The following is a 21,105-nucleotide window of genomic DNA, read 5'->3' as shown; positions in this document are numbered from 1 at the left end:
AAGCTAAACTTGATGAATGTTATATATTTGGAATCAGCATAACAAGAAAATTGTTTGATGTATCTATTGATACAAAAATTCTGTTTTTTAGAATTGTGGGTACTATTGAACCGTGCTGCTCCTTGCTTGCAGTTCATTACCATGAGGTTTTTAAAAGTGGTCTTTCAAGGAAATCAACTTTAATATGTGACCTGAAACTAGGAAAGCAATGGCAAAGATGTTCAACAATACTATTGCTCTTCTATAACTCAGCACTCCAATCATTTATTGTCAAGTATCATCGTTTGTTTCTTACTAATCTAAACTAGTTTAAAGTAAGCTTGGTTTATCAAATAGGTTTTTATTATTTTTTCACATAGGAATTTTATTTTGCATGTTTTATATGTTTGAAACTCAATATTATAGAGGGTATCTTGTGCTTATTCTATTAAGTTGATTTTTTTCTAGACTTATAGTCTTTAGATGTAAAGTTTTATAAGGGCAATAAAGATTCTACGTAAAGGTATAAAAAAATCAGGAGTTGATACAGAATTTATCCTTGAGAGGTGCACTCTAGCTAAAATTATTCTCCCCCTAGTTTTTTTTTTTTAATTTCTTAATTCCTATAATTAGTGCAAATTTTAAACATTATAAGTATGCACATGCCCTTGCCCTCGCTCGCCAAATCCACACCTGTGTGAAATTTATCTAGAGCATAACAATCATCACTTTTTGAATAATTAAAACCAAGTGTAAATCACTAAGATTGGATTATACCCTTTTTATATTCATTTGTGAGCAATTAATCCTTTTTGTGAAATTATTTTTATTTACTTGATTATTCAAAATTATTTGGTTCCAACAAACCATAGATCTTGTGTACTTCCATTCAGCACCATACCTAGCAAACTAGGAAGAACAATAAGAAATATTAAAACCCACGAATCCGCTTTACCCGAGACCCCTGGATAGCCAACTTACTGTCCCTTAGTTTGAAAGACGAGGGAAACAGATCGGCTTGAAAATCAAGATAAGTGACTGAAACCACGATATTCTGCATATACGGCATCTTTTTTTCTTTCCCTTTTTTTCCTCAGATGGATCGGCACTGGAGCATCGTAGAGTTGTTTAATGGCTCATTTTAAAGGAAACAGATATGGTTAAAAACTTTCTGCAATTAAAAAATTATTTTTAAAATAAAATAAATCAAACAGTTCGTGGTAACGAACTGTAGTAAAGAGCGACCCGGCTCAATATTAACCGAAACTCTAAAAATGGAATTTTGATACCAATAGTTACATCAAAAGAATTGCATTTTAATGCTGAATTCAAATATATAAGTTTAATCAAGATTAGTTTTACTCATCAAAAGTTACGAGCCTGAGAAAATTATCTCATTTTCGAAAATGGGGGGAAAACCCCTTAAAGGTCATACAATCTTAACGAAAATCACACCAACAGATTCAGCGTATTAGAGAACCTTGTTGTAAAAGTTTCAGGGTCCTACCTATAAAAATGTGGAATTTCGTATATTTTGCCAGAATACAGATCACGGATGCGTGTTTATTTGTTTTGTTGTTTTTTTTTAGGGGTGATCGTATCGACCCAGTGGTCCTAGAATCTTGCGAGAGGGCTCAATCTAACGGAAATGAAAAGTTCTAGTGCCTTTTTCAAGTGACCGAAAAAATTGGAAGGCATCCAAGGCCCCCTCCCACGCCAATTATTTTCCCAAAGTCACCAAATCAAAATTCTGAGATAGCCATCTTATTCATCGTAGTCGAAAAACCTTATAACTATGTCTTTAGGGGCGACTTACTCCCCCACAGTCCCCGTGGGAGGAGCTACAAGTTACAAACTTTGACCAGTGCTTACATATAGTAGTGGTTATTTGGAAGTGTACCGACGTTTTCAAGGAGATTTTTAGGTGGGGGGTTGAGAAGAGGGAGATATGTTGGGGAAACTTTCCTTGGAGGAATTTGTCGTGGGGGAAGAAAATTTTCATTAAGGGAGCACAGGATTTTCTAGCATTATTTAAAAAAAATGAAAAAATAAATATGAAAAAGTTCTTTCAACTGAAAATAAGGAGAAGCATTAAAACCTAAAACGAACAGAAATTATTACGCATATGATGGGCTCACCTCCATCTAATACCTAGCTCTTACACTAAAGTATTTTTAGTAATTTCAACTATTTATTCTACGACTTTTGTGATTTAGGGGTCATTCTTAAGAAATTGGGACACAAGTTAAGCTTTAGTGTAAAGAGCGAGGTACTGACGAGGGGGGTGAACAAAAGAATACAGAAGTTCGTTACGTAAGCTAATTTGTAAGTTACGTATATATTTTACAGGATGACTGCAATTCACTTAATAATGGCCAAGTGTTGAGATATCTGGGGACCGAGATTACTCTTACAGAATTTGGAAATCATAATTTTAAATAGAGCATTATTGCCATTCTCATCAGTTCAAGTTTAATTATAAATATTGTTTGTTTTGTTTTTGATCTCTTAGCAGAAAAATAAAACCTATTCATTAAAATGTGTCTAAGGAAACAACCAATGCGTTACTGTAGAATAGTTAATATTATTGTTTTACACTTCTTTTTTTAACTTTTCAACATTCTGCATATAGTTGAAACTATTTTCAACGCTTTTTGTACTATAAGAATTTTTTTTTTATTTTAACTTTAATAATGGTGCTTTAAACTTTTTTCTGTACTTTAAATTAATATAAATTAATTTACTTAAATTAAATTTAAACGTATATGAAATGAGTTGTCCCCTCCGTAATCCCTCGCTCTTTACGCTAAAGCTTTTAATTGTTTTAAAAAGTAGAATTGTGGCAAAGAGTCAAACTTTAGCGTACAGAGCGAGGGATTGCGGAGTGGACAACCCATTTCATATACGGAGTAATTTCTGTTCGTTTTAAGTTTTAATGTCACTCCTTACTAGCAATTAAAAAACTTGTTTTTTTATTTAATTTTGTACAAAAACTACACTTTTCTATAATGTTGTACTAGCTTATGTTATTAATATCAGGAATTTTTCACATGTACCTTCCTTTTGTAATTAACAAAAAAAATATTTAAAATAAAATCAATATCTTACTAAGAACTTGATTTTCATATACTAGAAGATAAATGTTGTCACAGTTTTATTAGAACCCTATGTGACACAACTGTAGCAAAACAAGATTAAATTCGATTTTAGCCCCCTGATTTGTATTAAAATCGTCATTTGGGACGAATTTCAGGGCGTTGCTCAAAAAGGTCATAAATGGCAGTAAAACAGCGAGATTTGTTTGGCTTTTGGTAAAATCCTACTGCAGTAGAATGTTGCTTCGAATAATTTCTTCAATTAATGTCAGAAACACGTGTACTGTATTAGAAAAGAAAGAAAAACGAGGGAATGGAGAATGAAAGAGAGTGGAAGAAAATGTCATAAACAAAATTTTCATAGATAGTATTGTACGTCACCAACGATCCCAAAAAAAATGGAATATGGTTAAAATTTATATCTTTAGCACATATTTTGTGCACTTTGTGGTAGTATCGGTAGTATTTGTTCTTATCAGCTTAATATCTAATACGGTCCCTACATGCGGGCAGAATATTCAACTGATTTTTGGAAACCGGAGGGATGTCTGGGCCTGCTTCGTTCCCCCAAGCGTTGGCCAGGTATTGTAGTACCTATAGGATCGGTACATTCCACCCGAGGGGAAACTAAAATCCATGAATCAATTATGTGAATAATGTGCTTTTCAAATTTAATCAAAACCACACTGGTAGTTTCCTAGCCCCTGAATGTGTGAAAAAAATTTTTTTTTTTCATCTGAAAAAAGAAGAAAACTGTATATAATTTGGAAAAGTTAATGGGGTAAAATCCAATTGTCACTCCCCTTAATTAAAGTGCCCAAACTGGATGGAAGTCTCCATGCACTCTTTTAAAAATAGTCCATAATTATTAACTGCTGAAATTTTAGTTGAACCAAGATTCGAGTAGAATTGTTGAAGCAATCGTTTTTGGCTTCGAACGGCTTGGTTCAGCGGTGAGTTGTAAGTAGTAGTACTAGTAATGACTAAACGTCCCTTTACATGTTAACGAAAAATATTTGCCATAATCAGCAGAAAAGTGGGTTCTCAAAACAGACAATTTCGAGAATTCTGTCATATTGATAACAGAGTGAGAAACTCCTGAATTTCTTTTCCCAACGTGAATTTGTACTCATTAAAGAAAGGAGCAACTGTGTAAAAGGTGCAACAGTATCTTCGAGGACGGAGTTCAAGTCACCGTTCATATGACAAGCAATTTATTTGATGACATTAGTTTGTACAGTAGTTTTGACAGGGGCACACATGACACATATTGTCGGTTAAATGCAGCATTTCGATTATTATTTGGCATATAAACATATACAAGAAGCATACTACCTAAATAAACTGCGAGTTATAGATCTCTATATTCAAAACAACTAGACTTCTTATTTGCAGCAACTAATGAACGGCCAGCAGTAGTTTTAGCAGGTTTAATAAAAAATAAATGGTCAGACGCGAACTCCTAGTATTGAAGATTTACCGCATTAAGTAAGTGTTCGGCTAAACAGACAATATCGTACTTAAATAAGAAACTTCAAAAGTTCTTCAAAAGTTTCGGCCTGGCGCCATTAATATTCTGAAGAAATAGAGAAACTATTTAGCTAGGACTGGAGTTCACATTAACGCGCACGGTTTATAGTTTCGATTCTAATATCAGGCCCTCGAGTAGGTAGGTGTTTTTTGACTTCTCAACACGACAAACTGTTGCTTTGGTGATTGCCACCACAGTTTGTACACGTAAAGAACTACGCCTGACAGTTCTTGTCACGGTTGCTGTGACTACCGTCACATTTGCAACATTTAGTTAGATTAGAACAGTCTCTAGCAAAATGAAAAATGACTTGACAATTATGACATACCTTTGGCTTCTCAATCGGCAGCGTACCTCAATATTTGAGCAAAGATACCCGGATGAGGGCCGTACAGTCGTAACCATTCTCAAAGCTTGAAACAGTGCAGTGAATGGTAGTAATATGTCCATAGCCACTCGACCAAAAAGAAATATTGCACGTTATAAAACTTAGACTCAGTTTTGTCTGAGTGGTTGAAGCTATTCGGCAAATTTATTCTGAAGCCCACCACCAGAACACATAAAATACATCACCAGCTTGTGCTTAACTGGCTCTGCTATCCATAAAAACAAAATATAATCATTTGTTTTACCAGTTCGCTCTAGTTCTTTAGGACTAACAACCAGTGCAAACAATATTGATTTTTTAAAAAGAACCCTACTTAGTTATTGAAATCTGCCTGATTGACAACGTCAGTCGGATAGAAAAATCCTTGAACTACAAATTTGATAGGTGGCACTATCTGTTCTGGCAAAAATCCGTTTAGAAATCTTATGGCAGAAGGATTTGATTCAGGGATAAGGTTACTCACTTTATACACATTCCTCACTTTATACATACTTTAGAGAGTCCATCCAAAAATGAAGAAAATGCTAACTAGATAGACCACACATTTTTAGAGCTGTGCCAAACATAAACCAACAGCATACAGCTATGTGCAGGGCCTCAAAAGACTCTTTGGAGCTTTTAATCTAGAAAGGGTTTCGGAACAATTTTAACATGAACATTTGAACAACCTTAATAAGAATTTCACCTATGGTCATTGGTACGGGAGAATGTTGGATGACATTGTCGGCAACACTAAAGAGGATTTTTATTTCTAACTTAAAAAATTATGTCATTTATATATATTAAGAACAATTTTGGCCCTAAAATTGACCCTTGAGGGACAAAAAATTCATGAACGAGTTGAATGGAAATATTGAAGCCAGCACGTGAGATTCCAATTTAGGGCTCCGTGTCGAAAACGCAAGAATCTTGCTTCTTGTACAATGTATTAGATCTGGCCATGACACCCAGTAGAAATGTATGTGCTTGTTCTTTATTGACTAATATAAAAATGTTATCTTTTTTTTACAGCAAAAATCAAAAACCATTTGTTTGACTCATTTGCTTTATTTTGTTAGGGCCATTGACCCTAACCATCGGTCAAATAGCCCTTGTAAATAATATTTATTTTGGAAAAGTACCCGAATTAGTTATTGCAATCCGTTGAATTACAAAGAAAATTTCACTGAATTATAAAGTTAATAAGAGGTACTAAGTAGTAGTTACTAGTAGGCACTACTAGTAATTAATAAGTGGTTGTTTCAAAAGGCAAGAATAAGCTGGAACTAGATAGCAGCACAATAAGTGACTCAAAACAAATTTTTTTTAGCTTTAACAAGACGCCATTCAGTAATGTTGAGGGCCACATAAGACAAAGTGTTTATCTTAGTCCAATAAAAGTTTTGGGACAATTTTAAAATGAAAGGGCTGAATTGAAATATTGATATAATCATGTAAGAGACAGCCAGCTATGGCCCCTTGTCGAGAATGTCGGATTTTTACTTCTCACAGAATCCCAAAATGGTGAAATTTCAGGCCCTTTTTTAAAAATATAGGTTTCAGTGTATATGGGTTCTAACAAATAAACAAGCAGGCTTCATCAGCATTCTCAGGAAAACAAAATCACCTTTCCCCCTCCTTTTAGAGATGTTTTCCCTCTATTCGAAGTTTGAGACGTATTACCAAAGCCTGGTATTTTTTGGTGGGTAACTCAAAATTTAACCGATTTATAATTATCATAAAAAACTAATTAGATTAGTGTACATATTTGTTTCCCTTTTTAGAGTTTCTGGTTATTTTTTAGAGTTTTGGCTGCTACTGCCACAAGTCACTCATTACTTATAGTTTGTTGCAAAAACTGTTTGAAATACAAAAGTAAATACACAACCTAATATCTTCATCTAATCATCAATGAAAAAAAGGCTCCTGGTAACACTTGACTCCCCATTTCTTTTAAATTTCCTCACAGTAATACCACCTCTTTTTTGGGGGAAGGGCTATTTTTTCGGGGGGGGGGGGCAGTGATCTTCAAAATGAAAAATTGATGTTTAATTGCTCTATATTTAATGAAATATTTCTAGTCAACGCTGTTATAATGAAAACAAAGAGTAACATTAAGCTCCAAAATGAGAAAAATTTATTCCTTATAGGAGGGACTACCCTTTTTTCATCGGCACCTCCGCTTCATGGTCGCATATGTTTCGGATGATACTCATTACTCCAGGAATTCAGAGTTCTAGTTCTTTTTTTTATACAGCGAAAGTGATTGGGGACAGACCGGCCACAGAGGGGTATTTTTCATGATGGGAGAGGGAGTACTTCCAGACAGGGGGGGGGAGTAAACGCCTTTACCCGTGGGCTGTATAGTCGTAACCATTTTCAAAGCTTGATGAAGTGCAGCGAATGGTGGCAATTATATGTTCTAAACCACTCGACCAAAAAGAAACACTCCATGGCATAAAACTTAAGGCTCAGTTCTATCTCAGCGGTTGAAGCTATTAGGCATATATATTCTGAAGCCCACAACCAGAACGCACGAAATCAATATTTTCCAACTGTTCCTTAATAGAATGTACTTTGTGTTAATTGGCTCTGCAATCAATAAAAAAAAAAAAAATTACTCGTTTACTCTATTTTATAAGGATTTTATATGCGGTGCAAATGATATTGATTGTGGAACGGTACCCAAATTACCTACTGATTCTGTCAGATTGACAGTGTGAGATAGAAAAGTTCCCAGAGTTACAAAGTTAACAGGTGGCACTGTCTGTTCAGAGCCAGATTTGTTTATATTGTGACAGGATGATTTGACTCAGTGATAAGATTCCACGCTGTAACATATTTTAGAGTGGTTCCAAAAAGGAAGAAAAGGTTGACAACCGCACAGAGACACGCAATATCAAATTTTTAGAGCTCCCCCAAACCTAAAGCTACGCCGTTCAGCCATGTATAGGGCCTCATAAGACTATGTAGACTCAGAATCATATTTGTGTTTTTATATTCTGCTTCAGCGATTGGAGCACCCAACTTTTCATAATAGTAATGAAATTCAGTTTGCTCTAAGAAACTTTTTTGAACTATATTTCTGATCTATATACAACAAGCACTTTGAGATTTTATACTTTTGAACTTTCAAGATGTGATTATACACTGTTAAAAGCAAGAGGGCAACTTATATACAGGAGATCCAGGACATTTATTCTAATTTCTTATTTCTAAGGGAGTTTTGGATCAACCTGAACATGAGCGAACTGAATATAAATAATGAAGCAAGAATTTAAGGGATCTCTAATTTAGGCTTCTGGTCAAAAATGTAAGATTTTGTCTTTTGTTAGTTTGAATTTTTTGTCTTCGCTGTTTATCGTTTTTGTTTTTGTTTATTAATAATACTCCGTACTTTGCGTTTTTTATACTTTTACGGGTAATAAAGTTCATTCATTCATTCATTCATTTATCAGTTCATGCCATCAGACACACCTAAAGTTTTACCACCAGATTTCCAGAACTGGTTCTGGTACAAAAAAAATTGATCCGTTTTTTTTTTTAACAAAATCTAAAATCATTTGTTTTATCCATTTGCTCTATTTTGTTAGGGCTAACAACCATTGTAAATAATATTTGTTTAGTACAGCACCCAAACTAGCTATTTGAATCTGATCTGGTTGACAAGGTGTATTGGATAGAAAAGTTCCCAGAATTATGGAGTTGATAAGTGGTGCTACCTGTTCTGGATAGTATTCGCTTACAAATCACACGCTTTGTATCACATATAATGTTTCTCGCTTTACATGTCTTAGAGAGTTGCTTCAAAAAGGAAGAACAGGTTGCCAACTACATAGCTTGGGACACAAATCTATAAACTTTAGAGGTTAACCAAGATGAAGCTACCCCATTCAGCTATGTGTAGGGCCGCATCACACTATGAACCGCTTTTAGTCTAATAGAAGTTTTGGGACAACCTTAATATGATTGGACTGAGTTGAAATGTTGAGTTAATCGCTTGTTGCTGAAATGTTGAGTTAATTCACTCATTTTCTTTCTTTTAAACCCGCATATAACTCACACCCGTTCCTTAATCCTCTGCAAGTCTTCAATGTTGCATCGAGTTAACTCATTTCTACCTTCTGATGTCATTGTTTCTCTTTATTATGCTTTTATTTATCCTTATCCTTCTTATTTCTGCTCTGTCTGACCCGGTAAAAATTAATAAGGGAGTTCGGCAAGGTGCCGTATTGTCTCCTAGTATATTTAAATGCGCGCTTGTATCGTGCCTGCGTCCCCTTAGAAGTTCTGTTTTATACGGTAATATTGGTTTGTCTTGTATTACATATGCAGATGACGTTCTTCTTGTTGCCCGGACTCGCAGTGGATTGCTTTTTAATTTTACTATATTAACCAATGAACTATCTAAGATTGACTGTCAGTTAATGCGTTTAAATGCAAGTTTATTTGTTTATATAGCCCTTATGCGGTCGCTCCATTCGTTGCTAGGACTGCAGATCTACCATGTTCCTCTTTAGTTAGTTGGCTTGGTCTGTTTTTCGGCCAAACACTTTCTAATACCGTTCATCCCTAGTGAATCAACCCGTGAAAAACCTAGGCGTCGCTTACGGAAAAATATCCCCAAACAAAAGCCGTTACAACTGCAACGGTTTGTGCATGATTTATAACGCTTATTGCGCCCATGTGCTTTTGTTCTTATCAGGCATGGTTCATCTGTTTCGTAAGAAAGATCGACATACTCTACGTACGGCTTATTTCACATATTGCAAATTCCTCCTCCGGCTTCCTAGATGGCACCAAAACACAAAAAACTAATTGCTCGATTTGGTTTGATTGATGTTCCTTCTCGGATTCGGTCTTCCAGTGATGATTTATGTAAAAAGACTATCAACTTTATTCCCGTTTATGACCCTCTGCAGCCTTTTTTCCATATTGATACTGGTTAATTAGTCCATGTTGTCTTTCGTTAGTTTGAATTTTATTTTTTTTTTCTTCGCTGTTTATTGTTTTTTTTTTTATTTATAATACTCTGTACTTTGTGTTTTTTATACTTTTACGGGTAATTAAGTTCATCCATTCATGCATTCACATTGTGTACATAATATTGTGTGTAATAATATTGAGTGTGCATAAGTGTGTATAAATATCCAACATGAGCCATATATTGGGTGTCCTTTACATGATCAATCAATCAATAAATTTATTAATACTAAAAGAAAAACTATTACAAAGTAAAGCAGTTACTAGGCCCAAGAAGCTTTGCTTGTAATGGGCCACAAAAAACAAGAATAAAACACTTTTACAATAAAAAAAAAGGAACAGAAAAAAAAACTACAGAAAAAAAAACTAAGAGCCTTCAATAGTTTAATTTAAATGTTAATTATAGCATTTAAATAAAAAAATCCCTTGTTAAATTTAACATAAAAGTATAAGTTCTACTTTCATTAAAAAAAAATAAATAAAAATATACAGATTTTCAAAATTGTTTCATAGATTTAAATACATTTTTCAGATGTATGAAACAAAATAGTTAGATGAGCCTTAATTAAAGTAATGAAAAATTTTTCAGTAAAGTGTTATTGAAAAACCAATCTTCAAGTAGGAAGGGGGTCGAGAGTTCTTGGGCATGAAACCATATTGTGTCGTCAGTATGCCACCCTAGTCTTTTGACAATTTGAAAGGCAGCAAAACAAACTTATTCCTGCAGTAAATTATGTTTCTATTAGCTTTGATTCCATTTTAATGTCACTTTAATTTGAGCTCATACTGGCCTTGACATTTTATTGTATTTCCGCTTCTTATCTGTTCATTCCTTATAGTAATAATACTCAAAATTGCTCCTTACTTTGTAGTACGTATCATCTGTATAAATATAAACAAAGTAAAATAATTCCTTGTATTCCATTACGAAAAAATGAGAAAACAACAAAAATAGTAAATAACAAGGAACAAAAAAAATTTACTTGACGACACCTCCGCCTTATTTGAAAAATAAAACACACTAGTTGAAGTTAAGAGAGCACGGTTGGGGGCTAATATCCGTGCCCCCTCAAAGTCTGAAGGCTTTTAAAATTTTCATATGGTTGATATTCTGGTATAATTTCTAATTCGACGGGTTGTCATGTCATATCCCAACTGAAGCAGCGCTACAGTTCCTGTGACTGCAATTTGTCCAAGCATTTCTCTGCCAAATGTAGGGGCAGCAAGAGAAACAATCATAGGGATGGAAACCTATCGAAATGGAAAATGTAAATGAATAACCAAAAACATTGAAAGTTTCGATGGGCTTCTAATTCGACCTTTTAATTATTATTATTATTAATTTCTGTTTGTTTTTGATTGTCAATGTTTTGGATAACATAATGAATATTTTTCCAGTTTTTCATGTATCTGGCGTAAGAATTTAAATATATATATAATACTAGTTTCGCTGAAAGTTTCAACTAAATGTCATTAGCCGTTATTGGGACATTTCAGATTCTTCCTTCTGATAGCCGATATGTACATACCATCTTCTGATTAAATATTCTGACCCCTAGTCGCTCCAAGATACGGCAGATATATTCTGTTGATAGCTTGGAAGCACATAAGTGTCTATTGATTTAAATTAAAATCCCACTTAACATACCCTAAAAGTTCAAGCTTTGTTCATATCCCCCTGAAATTTTCAACTTAATACCCACAGCCGCTCCTTAGATACTACTGATGTTCCCTTTTGAAAATCAGCATACACATAGTGTGTTTTCATTTTGTTCAACATCCCCTCCGAGAGTTGTCACAAGTAAATGTTATATCAGTTACAAACAGTCACAGTCGGAATTAGTGACTGCTCGATTCGCAGCTAGTCGCATTTGCAACGTCAATAATAGCAATAGTGGCCCTGAAAGCTTGAATTTAATACCCTTACCTGTTCCTAAGATATTGTAGATATGACTATTTCATAGCCTGGATAAGATAGTGTCTCATGATTTAGCTCAATATACTCCTCAACATTCCCCGAAATTACGTCTCAGGTAATTTACAATCGTTGCTCAGGGGGCTATAGGGGCATGAAGTCTGCGGGGACAAAGCTATTACACCTTGTGACTATTCTGAATAAAATAGTTTTTCAATATTTCTATCAGTGTAAAGGGGAACCTCTAACAAAGCAAGAGGCGGGGAGTCTGGGTTCTCTCCATTCCTTTTTCAAGCCCCCTCTAAGCATGATTTTAGAGTTCCAACTTAGTATATTCGGACACACCCATGATCAAACATTCCCCCCTATCCCAATAATAAATCCTGCATGTTAAAAATGGACAAATTGGATAATCTACAATCCTTGCTCATGGGGACTTTGGGGGCATGACATCTGCGGGAACAAAGCTATTACACCTTGTAACTATTCTGAATAAAATGGCTTATTAATATTTCTATTCCTCCATTCCTTTTTTGGTTCTCTCCATTCCTTTTTCAAAGCCCCTTTCAGCATGATTTTAGAGTTCCAACTTAGTATTTTCGGACACACCCATGATCAAACATTCCCCCCTATCCCAATAATAAATCCTGCATGTTAAAATAGACGAATTGGATAATTTACAATCCTTGCTCATGGGGAATGTGGGGGAATGACATCTGTGGGGGCAAACTGTTAGACCTTGTGACTATTTTGAATAAGATGACTTATTAATATTTCAATCTGTGTAAAGAGCATCTAAAAGAGCAAGGAGAGGATTCTGGCTTATTTCAGTTCCTTTTTCAACTCCCCTCTCAGCATGATTTTAGTGTTCCTACTTAATATCTTAGCCATTCCCTAGATAACGCTATTGTACCCATTTGACATCCCTCCTGCATATAGTAAGTTTTGATTTTATTTGACATGCCCCTCAACACTGTTAAAGGATTTACCCTAATACCCTTAGCCTTTTTAGAGACAAAGGATAAATTTGCCCCCTTATATAAACTTATATTATTATAATATAGACCTTATATTATTATATATAAACAAAGGGAAAGTTATACAAAGTTATGTCTGGTTGTGGCTGCTTCTGTCAAAGGAGATTTATATTTTATGTCTAGCCTGTAGAAAATTAACTAATATGCATATGAACGAAATTTCGGTGGCTTTGTAAAGATTCCCCCATCCCCACAAAATATCCGATACGTTATTGGAACTTCCATAGGGTTTGAATCCCCCCCACCCCAAGGTTTTTGTCTAGCCTTTAACAAATAACAAAAATGCATATTAACAAAATTTTGTGGTTTTTGTAAAGATTCCCCATCCCCCAAAAAAGCCCCCCGTCAAAAAAATCTTTGATATAAATGGTCAAAGGATCAATTTGACTAATACTTAACAGTAGAAAAAGTTCCAAATAAACATGCACAGATAGTTTGTTTTTTAATGTTTTTGGAGCTTGCTTATACACATGCCAGAATAAAGAGAATGGCTTACATGTGGTTTATGTGTTATCTTTTTATCAGCAGACCCGTCATAAAAAATGCAACAAGACGGGCATAAGAAAAGAAAAATAGATAAAAAAAGAAGAAAAGAGCAACACAATGACAAAAAACAACAAGCGCAAAAAAGTCGCTCAAAGAAGTTAACTAGTAGAAGTTTCTTGGTACCAATGCCAGTCATGTTCCCTAACTGAGTCAATCAACAATCGTTAGAAGAATTATACTCTCAGTGGCGATCAATCCATGCTGAATCTAAGCCTTTACTGCCTCAGTACTTTAAGAGTACAGAGTTTTTTTTTTGGGGGGGGGGACCTGGATGAGCTTCAAAATGGTCTGGGCTACAACAGTTATTCGGAACTTTGCATATTCGTGTTACCTATCATGTCCCTTCCACACTCAACTGCTTGTGTCGAGTGCATTTTTAGCGTAGTCTCAGTTGTCAAAACAAAGTCTCAAAACTGGTTGAAACCAGTGCATTTGAGAATGTTTACTCCTTGATTCGTACTAGGGAGCAGATTTACGACCACGGCACTTGTGTCTCCTGGAATCCTCAGGGAAAAAATAAAAAAATTCTCCCTGAACAGGAAAAAATTGAGTCTTTGCTAAGAGACCTTGATGATGTGATACTCTCAAGTCTTTTCTTGAAATTTAAAATTTTTGAATAATGAATTTATTGTGACTAAGGAAATCCTGATCTTTAATGCAATAAAACCAAGCTGAGTATCTCAAAATAGCTCAGATTTTTCTGCTCCTAGTTATGCAGGGATTCGTTCCAGGTCGGTCAGACCTGGAACGTTTCTTTTTTCAGCCCTAATGGAATCACACGAGCCAATAGAAAAGGAGCTAATCTGGGGCATTACCTCCCAGAATTTCTAGAGTCTGGGCTTTCAAAATCTGGGTTTACCTTTTCTTCGCATGTAATCTGGACCTTGAAGCCAGACCAGAAGTACCTCGGAGCAGCTTGGAAAAAGAGAAATTTTAGCTCACAGATTTCCGGATTCTGGTAGCTTTAGAGCTGAAAAAAATATTTTTAACGGTGGAAGAAACAGATCAAGTTAAAAATTGACTTTGATTAAGCAGGAAAACAAAAAGGTTATAGAATCTCTGAAAAGTGGGAGTGAAAAAATCATCTAGGGGCTCTTTCTCGGACCAGCTTTGCTATCCAGAGTCCGGTAGGTGAAGCCCCAGCTTTAACTTATGTTTGCAGAGAAGATAATTTCTATGATGGTAAAGAAAAAAAATTATCTGGGGACTACGTATTACATTGACAACATCTTTTTTTTTAGATACTTTTCGATTCTGGAGGAAATAAATCAACAACAGCAATGATAAGAAAGAAAAAAGGAGGAAAGAGAGAAACGAAGCGAAACAGAGTTCTGAATGTAAAAACTTGACGCTAAATATTTACTCCTTAATGAAATACTGTCATCTGATAATGGATTACGTGAATCTAGAGATCTGTAGGAATGAATTATCATAATGTTTCCCAATGTATTTATCCGTGCAGGACAAAAGAAAGATGGAGCGATATGAGGCAAAATCAGGCACACTGGTCTCCACTTTTGTGACGTTAGTGGTACATTCAGGGGAGAATTTTCTCCTGGATATGTTACAATTTTTCCCAGGTAAAATTATATATCCGCGAAATTACAAGATTTTCCCCCTTGCATTCATGTAATTTGACTTCATTTATATAAATTTCTCAAGCCAAAACAAATTATAAGGCTATTATAATTACAAAAATGCGAACTATGAAGTTGCAAGTCTAACTTTAAGCCACTACCTCCTCTTAAAAATCTAAGCAAAAACGAAACACAACTTTTTTAATTCCCTTTCCTATAACCCTCCATCTACCACTGTTTGCTTGGGACGATAAAGCCATTTTTTCACACCTTGAGGGACAAATCAGTAGATAGGCAGTTTCAGAAGAGCAGGATAACCGGTCCAACCAGTTCGGATACCCAGCTTTCGAAGGGGACGTCAGGAACCTGATTTGGTCCAAAATCTTCCGTGACGTTTGAATCAGAGTTTTAAGCGCTCCAAAAATGAGGCGTTGAAGTCTCCGTCATGGAAAGTGGAAGGCGTGTAACAGCACTTCTGAGAATCATTAACTGTGAAAAGCGTTCCCATTTATAACAAGCGGCAGAATTCTAAACAAATTACATTGAAAAAAGCATCTCCAATATCACAACACTGCTTCGGGGCAAGTGTTTTTGGTCGGTGAATGGATTACCTTAACAGAAACTTTAGGGGACCTATATAGTATACCGGTCATCCCCTTCATGTTAGTCACTGTCAAATAAGAAATACGTCTGATAGAAATGCGGTAGGCTTCCAAAATAGGATCGTGTTCAATAAAACTGATGAAATCTTTTTTCTATGTCTTAATGGTTGAAGCATGACATCAAAAAAAAAAAAAAAAAAAAAAAAAAAAAAAAAAAAAAAAAAAAAAAAAAAAAAAAAAAAAAAAAAAAACTTACTCGTGCTACTGAAAGTCCATTTTCATAGACCCCAAGAAGAAAATCCTTCACTTGTTGGGATTCTGCATGATGGTTTCTTACAAAGTGTGCGAAATGCTCGCAATTCATTTTGAGAACATTGTACCTCTCAAACTCTAAATTATGAAAAAAATACATTAGGTAAGCTTCTTGAGATTTATATTACGGAATATTTGCAGCAGTAATCAATAATAGATAAAATTTCCCCATCTGTCAGTGATACGCATGAAATTTAAGCTAACTTGACCAAAGAAAATTTTTAGAAATGGGACTATTGTGTCTTTACTACTCGTGTGATGACCCAGTCATTGAAATTTCTTCCTCTCGTCGACATCTGAATCTCCTGGAGGCAAAACTGACAGGAAGGGAATTCCTCCCGGATATAAAAGAAAACACCACATGTATTGGCTCTAATACCGGAGACAGAAAGCACTCCTGTGGAGTTGGCTTCAAGGGTTTATTTTCCCTAATCAAACCAAATCTTAGACATTATCTTCCTCAGAGTTGTTTGGGCGGGTAAAACCACGGAAAAAAAAAAAACGTCTGCTTCAGATTTAGTTTGCATAGAAAAAAGAAGAAAAAGAAGAAACCGTTTAGATTTGGGACTGGCACAGGAGTGCAGCAATGGATAGTGCTCCGCATCAGGTATTGGGATAATCGATATCACCACGGAGGAAAGAGTCAGCAAGTACTTAGGGTTGAGGAGGATTCCATCTTCATACAGCAGTGGATATTTTCCTTGACAAAACCTGAGCACGCGTTGGTTGACGGGTGCAACTTGCCAAAGAGTTAGTCTTTTGATCCTCGGCTTTATTGTTTACGCTGGAAATAGTCTTGATGGCTTTAATATGTGTCCCATAGTTACTAAGAGAATTTATTCTCGTCATCCTTTGAGGTCCAAGTCAAAACGCAGTGACCGTGAGTCTCATTTTTTTCAGATTTGCTGGTTAAGTCCTGGTTTTTTCGATTGAATTTTCTAGACTAGTTTAAAGATTCGATATGGTTGGTGTAAATAGGAAATCTAAAATTAACCAGAAGACGGGATATACCTTGCAAAGAATAAGTTTGAAAATCAATGTCAAGAAGACTAAGTCACTAAGACTAGGAATAAGTGAAGGCGATGTTGGGAAATAACAAGACTCATCAAATGGACAGCTTTACCTACCTAGGTACTGTTATTACTAAAGACGGCGGGCGCAGTGAAGATGTTAAATGTAGAATAGCCAAGGCTCAAGGTTTTTCTCACAGGTAATAATTTTTGTTGGAAGAATGGGAGGACAAGTGCGCAAACGAAAAATATAATATTGGAAACTACAGTGATGACAGTGGTCAAGGATGGTTCTGAATCGGGGACACTCTCAAAAAAAGGGAGAGGTTTTGTTGGATGTTTTGCAGAGAAATTACCTACGGATTGTTTTGGCTACCCGACTGACCGACCCTATTTCATATAGTAAGCTGTACAATAAATGTGGTTCAATACCGCTTTCTAAGCCTATAATGAGAGAAAATTTCAGATGTATAGGGCAGGTTCTACGAATGAAGGATGACAGATTGTCAAAAATTATCCTTATCTGCCAAAGGTTTAGGGCCAAACGAAATGCAGGTAGTCCTCAAATCGGATTGGAAGATATCAAAAAGAAATCTTAAGTAAAATAGAAACTTCCTAGGATAGTGTAAAGAGGGAGGCTTTGACTTGATTTGGATGGAGGTGGAAACATATTGGTCACAAAACCTAACCAATCACACTGAACTAGAGTTCATGTACCAATAATACCTTTCTAGTGTAGCTGTTAGTGAAAAAAAAAACTTTGGAAAAATGATTCGTTGCCCTCCATATATAGCTCAGATAGACAGGATTCCTTTGTGTGAGAACTATCCATCCACAGTTGACAAATTCTGATCACCAGTTCTGCTACTATATCCAGTATTAGATGGCGCAACAATAAAAGTGAAAATCCACTAAAAACACTATTTGCAAACTAAATATGTCCAAAATACAACCTTTCCAAAAATATTTGCTTGGATAAAAATGGACTAATTTGAATACTTGTATACCAAATTTTGTCTAATAGGCACCAAAATGGCACCAATACCCTTCATCTGGAACCATCGGTTCAATTAAGTGAGCAGTGGATGTGGTAATTGCAAACCGATCTAGAACTATGAGAAAGGGTTTTCAATGACACAGTCAAATGGGACAAGAACTGGCAGGAGATCGCTAGAAAAGGTGCAGCCGATGGAACGAAATGGGCATCGGAAATTATTCCAAAATCCTTTTGTGCCAGGGAAAACAGTACATCGTTTGTTCTTCACCAATAAAAAGAAGGAAGCAAGAGCCAATCATAACAGAATTTACCAAAAAGCAGAAAAACAAAAGAATATAATCAATTCTTTCTATTTTTCCGTTTGTTGATTTAAGCGATGAATATTTTTTTGCTTTTTTTTAGTATCAAGTATAATCTTATATTGAAAGTTTTGCATCAAATTACGTGTTATAGACAAAAAAACAAGAAACAAACTAGAAATAAAATGATCAATCCAACGTACTAACTTCAAGATTAAAAGAAAGATAACTAAAGGTTTTTAACTTTCTCAATTCTAACTCCCTCTAAACTGATACGTCAATAGCTTTTAATCAAAAACCTTAGAATACAGGCCCCAAATAAGGGTATCCTAAGCGCTTTTGTTAGCATTTTGTTTAACATAGTTCAAAGGTACAATAAATATGGTTTTGATGATGATATGGCCCTTCATAGCTCCTGGGGAAGGTTTGTACGTGGTATCGGTATCAGCCATGTTGGTATCACATATATCGTATCGGACATATCGATGTATCTGTATCGGTGTCCTGTGTCTTTTTTCAGTCATTTTCTAGGCTCAAATTTTTAAAGCATTTCCCGAGAGGGAAATCTATTTCAATATTAAAACAAAGGATAAGAGATCTATTTAATATTTTTTATTAAAACAAACATATTTTATAATACCGTTTATCTTACCCACACAAGAGACGATCTTTTTTCGAAATTTCAGTTCATTTCTAAGTAATAAGTGGCTTTTCTATTTAGAGACAGGTCAAACAACTACCCTAAGCCTAAAGGCACAATACTGCTGAGCTAGGAAAAGTTGCTACAAATATGTCTGGATATGCAAAGCTATCCGCATTATTTTTAAAAATAAAGGAAATCTATTTCAATACTATGGTTGCAGAAGTAGCTGCAACCTAGTAAAGCGATAACCACAGCCAATAGTAACTAAAATCAGAAAAATACGTCTTGAAAAAAACTGCCTAAAAAAAAAAAAAAAAATCACCATCTGACATTTTTTCAGGAATGACCTACCTCCTATTTTTTATGGCACTTGGTATTAACCAAGTGACATATAGCAGTCGCAAATTCTGTCGGTATGTCTGTCGGTCCCGGTTTTGCTACTTTAGGTACTTCCAGGTAAGCTAGGACGATGAAATTTGGCAAGTGTATCAGGGACCAGACCAGATTAAATTAGAAATAGTAGTTTTCCCGATTTGATCATCTGGAGTCGGGGGGGGGGGTCGGTTAATTCGGAAAAAAATAGAAAAATGAAGTATTTTTAACTTATGAGCGAGTGATGGGATCTTAATGAAATTAAAAATTTGGAATGATATTGTGTCTCAGAGCTCTTATTTTAAGTTCCGACTGGATCTGATAACATTGGGGGAGCTGGAGGGGGGAAACCTAAAATCTTGGAAAACACTTAGAGTGGAGGGGTCGGGATGAAACTTGATGGGAAAATAAGCACAAGTCCCAAATACATCATTCACATAATCGGAATGGATCCGCTATCATTGGGGTAGTGGGGGGGGGGGGGGGGGTAATTCTGAAAAATTAGAAAAATGAGGTATTTTAACTTACGAAAGGGTGATCGGATCTTAATTAAATTTGAAGTTTAGAAGGATATCGTGTCTTAGAGCTCTTATTTTAAATCCCGACCGGATCTGGTGACATTGGGGGGATTTGGGAGGGGGAAACCTAAAACTTGGAAAACACTTGGAGTGGAGGGATCGGGATGAAACGTGGTGGGAAAAATAAACATAAGTCCTAGATACATGATTGAGATAAACGGAACGAATCCGCTTTCTTTGGGGTAGTTGGGGGGGGGGGGTTATTTCTGAAAAATTAGAAAAAATGAGGTATTTTTAACTTACGAACAGGTGATCTGATCTCAATGAAATTTGATATTTAGAAAGATATCGTGTCTCAGAGCACTTATTTTAAATCCCGACCGGAGCTGGTGACATTGGGGGGGGAGTTGGGAGGGGGAAACCTAAAACTTGGAAAACACCTAGAGTGGAGGGATCGGGACGAAACATGGTGGGAAAATAAGCACAAGTCATAGATACATGATTGACATAACCGGAACGGATCTGCTCTCTTTGGGGTAGTTGGGAGAGGGGTTAATTCTGAAAAATAAGAAAAAATTACGTATTTTTAACTTACGAAGGAGTGATCAGATCTTCTTGAATCTTCATATTTAGAAGGACCGCGTAACTCAGATCTCTCATGTTAAATCTCAACCGGAACAAGCATAATAGGGGGGGGGGGGGGGGCAGTTGGGGGGGGGGGCGGAAATCTTAGAAAATACTTAAAGCGGTGAGATCTGGGTGAAACTGGATGGGAAGAATAGAAACCTGTCTAAGATGCGTGACTGACTGAACCGGACCAGATCTGCTCTCTTTGGTGGAATTGGGGGGGGGGGGGTAATTTTGAAAATTGAGGTATTTTTAACTTAAGAAATGGTGACCAGATCTTAATGAAATTTGATATTTAGAAGGATCTTGTGCTTTAAAGTTCTAATTTTAAATTACAACCAGATCCTGGGACATTGGGGGGAGTTGGAGGGGGAAACCGGAATTCTTGGAAAACATGAAAATTGGGGTATTTTTATCTTATGAATAGAATATCTGATCTCAATGAAATTTGATTTTTAGAAGGAATTCATGTGTCAGAGCTCTTATTTCAAATCCCGACCAGGTGTTTTGTAATTAGGGGGGGGGGGAGTTGGAGGGGGAAATCTTGGAAAAACACCTGGAATGAAGGAATCAGAATGAAGCCTGGTGGGCAGAATAAACAAATGTCCTTGATACGTGATTGACAGAATCGTACTGGATTTGCTCTCTTTGGAGGAGCTGGGGGGAGGGGTTCAGTGATTAGGCGAGTTTGGTAC

The 21,105-nt window shown here is 35.8% G+C and overlaps 1 non-coding gene across 1 annotated transcript; it reads left to right on the top strand.

The window, feature by feature from the left end:
• The first annotated feature begins 3,505 nt into the window (after positions 1-3,505).
• LOC136042321 (U2 spliceosomal RNA) lies at positions 3,506-3,690 on the top strand. The gene has a single exon (XR_010621256.1). It is a non-coding gene; the product is annotated as a U2 spliceosomal RNA (small nuclear RNA).
• Positions 3,691-21,105: the final 17,415 nt, after the last annotated feature.

Source organism: Artemia franciscana, unplaced genomic scaffold (assembly GCF_032884065.1).
Source record: "Artemia franciscana unplaced genomic scaffold, ASM3288406v1 Scaffold_1091, whole genome shotgun sequence".
Lineage (NCBI taxonomy): Eukaryota > Metazoa > Arthropoda > Branchiopoda > Anostraca > Artemiidae > Artemia > Artemia franciscana.
Note: the sequence above shows the minus strand (reverse complement) of the source record. Positions and strands in the feature narration are given on the sequence as shown.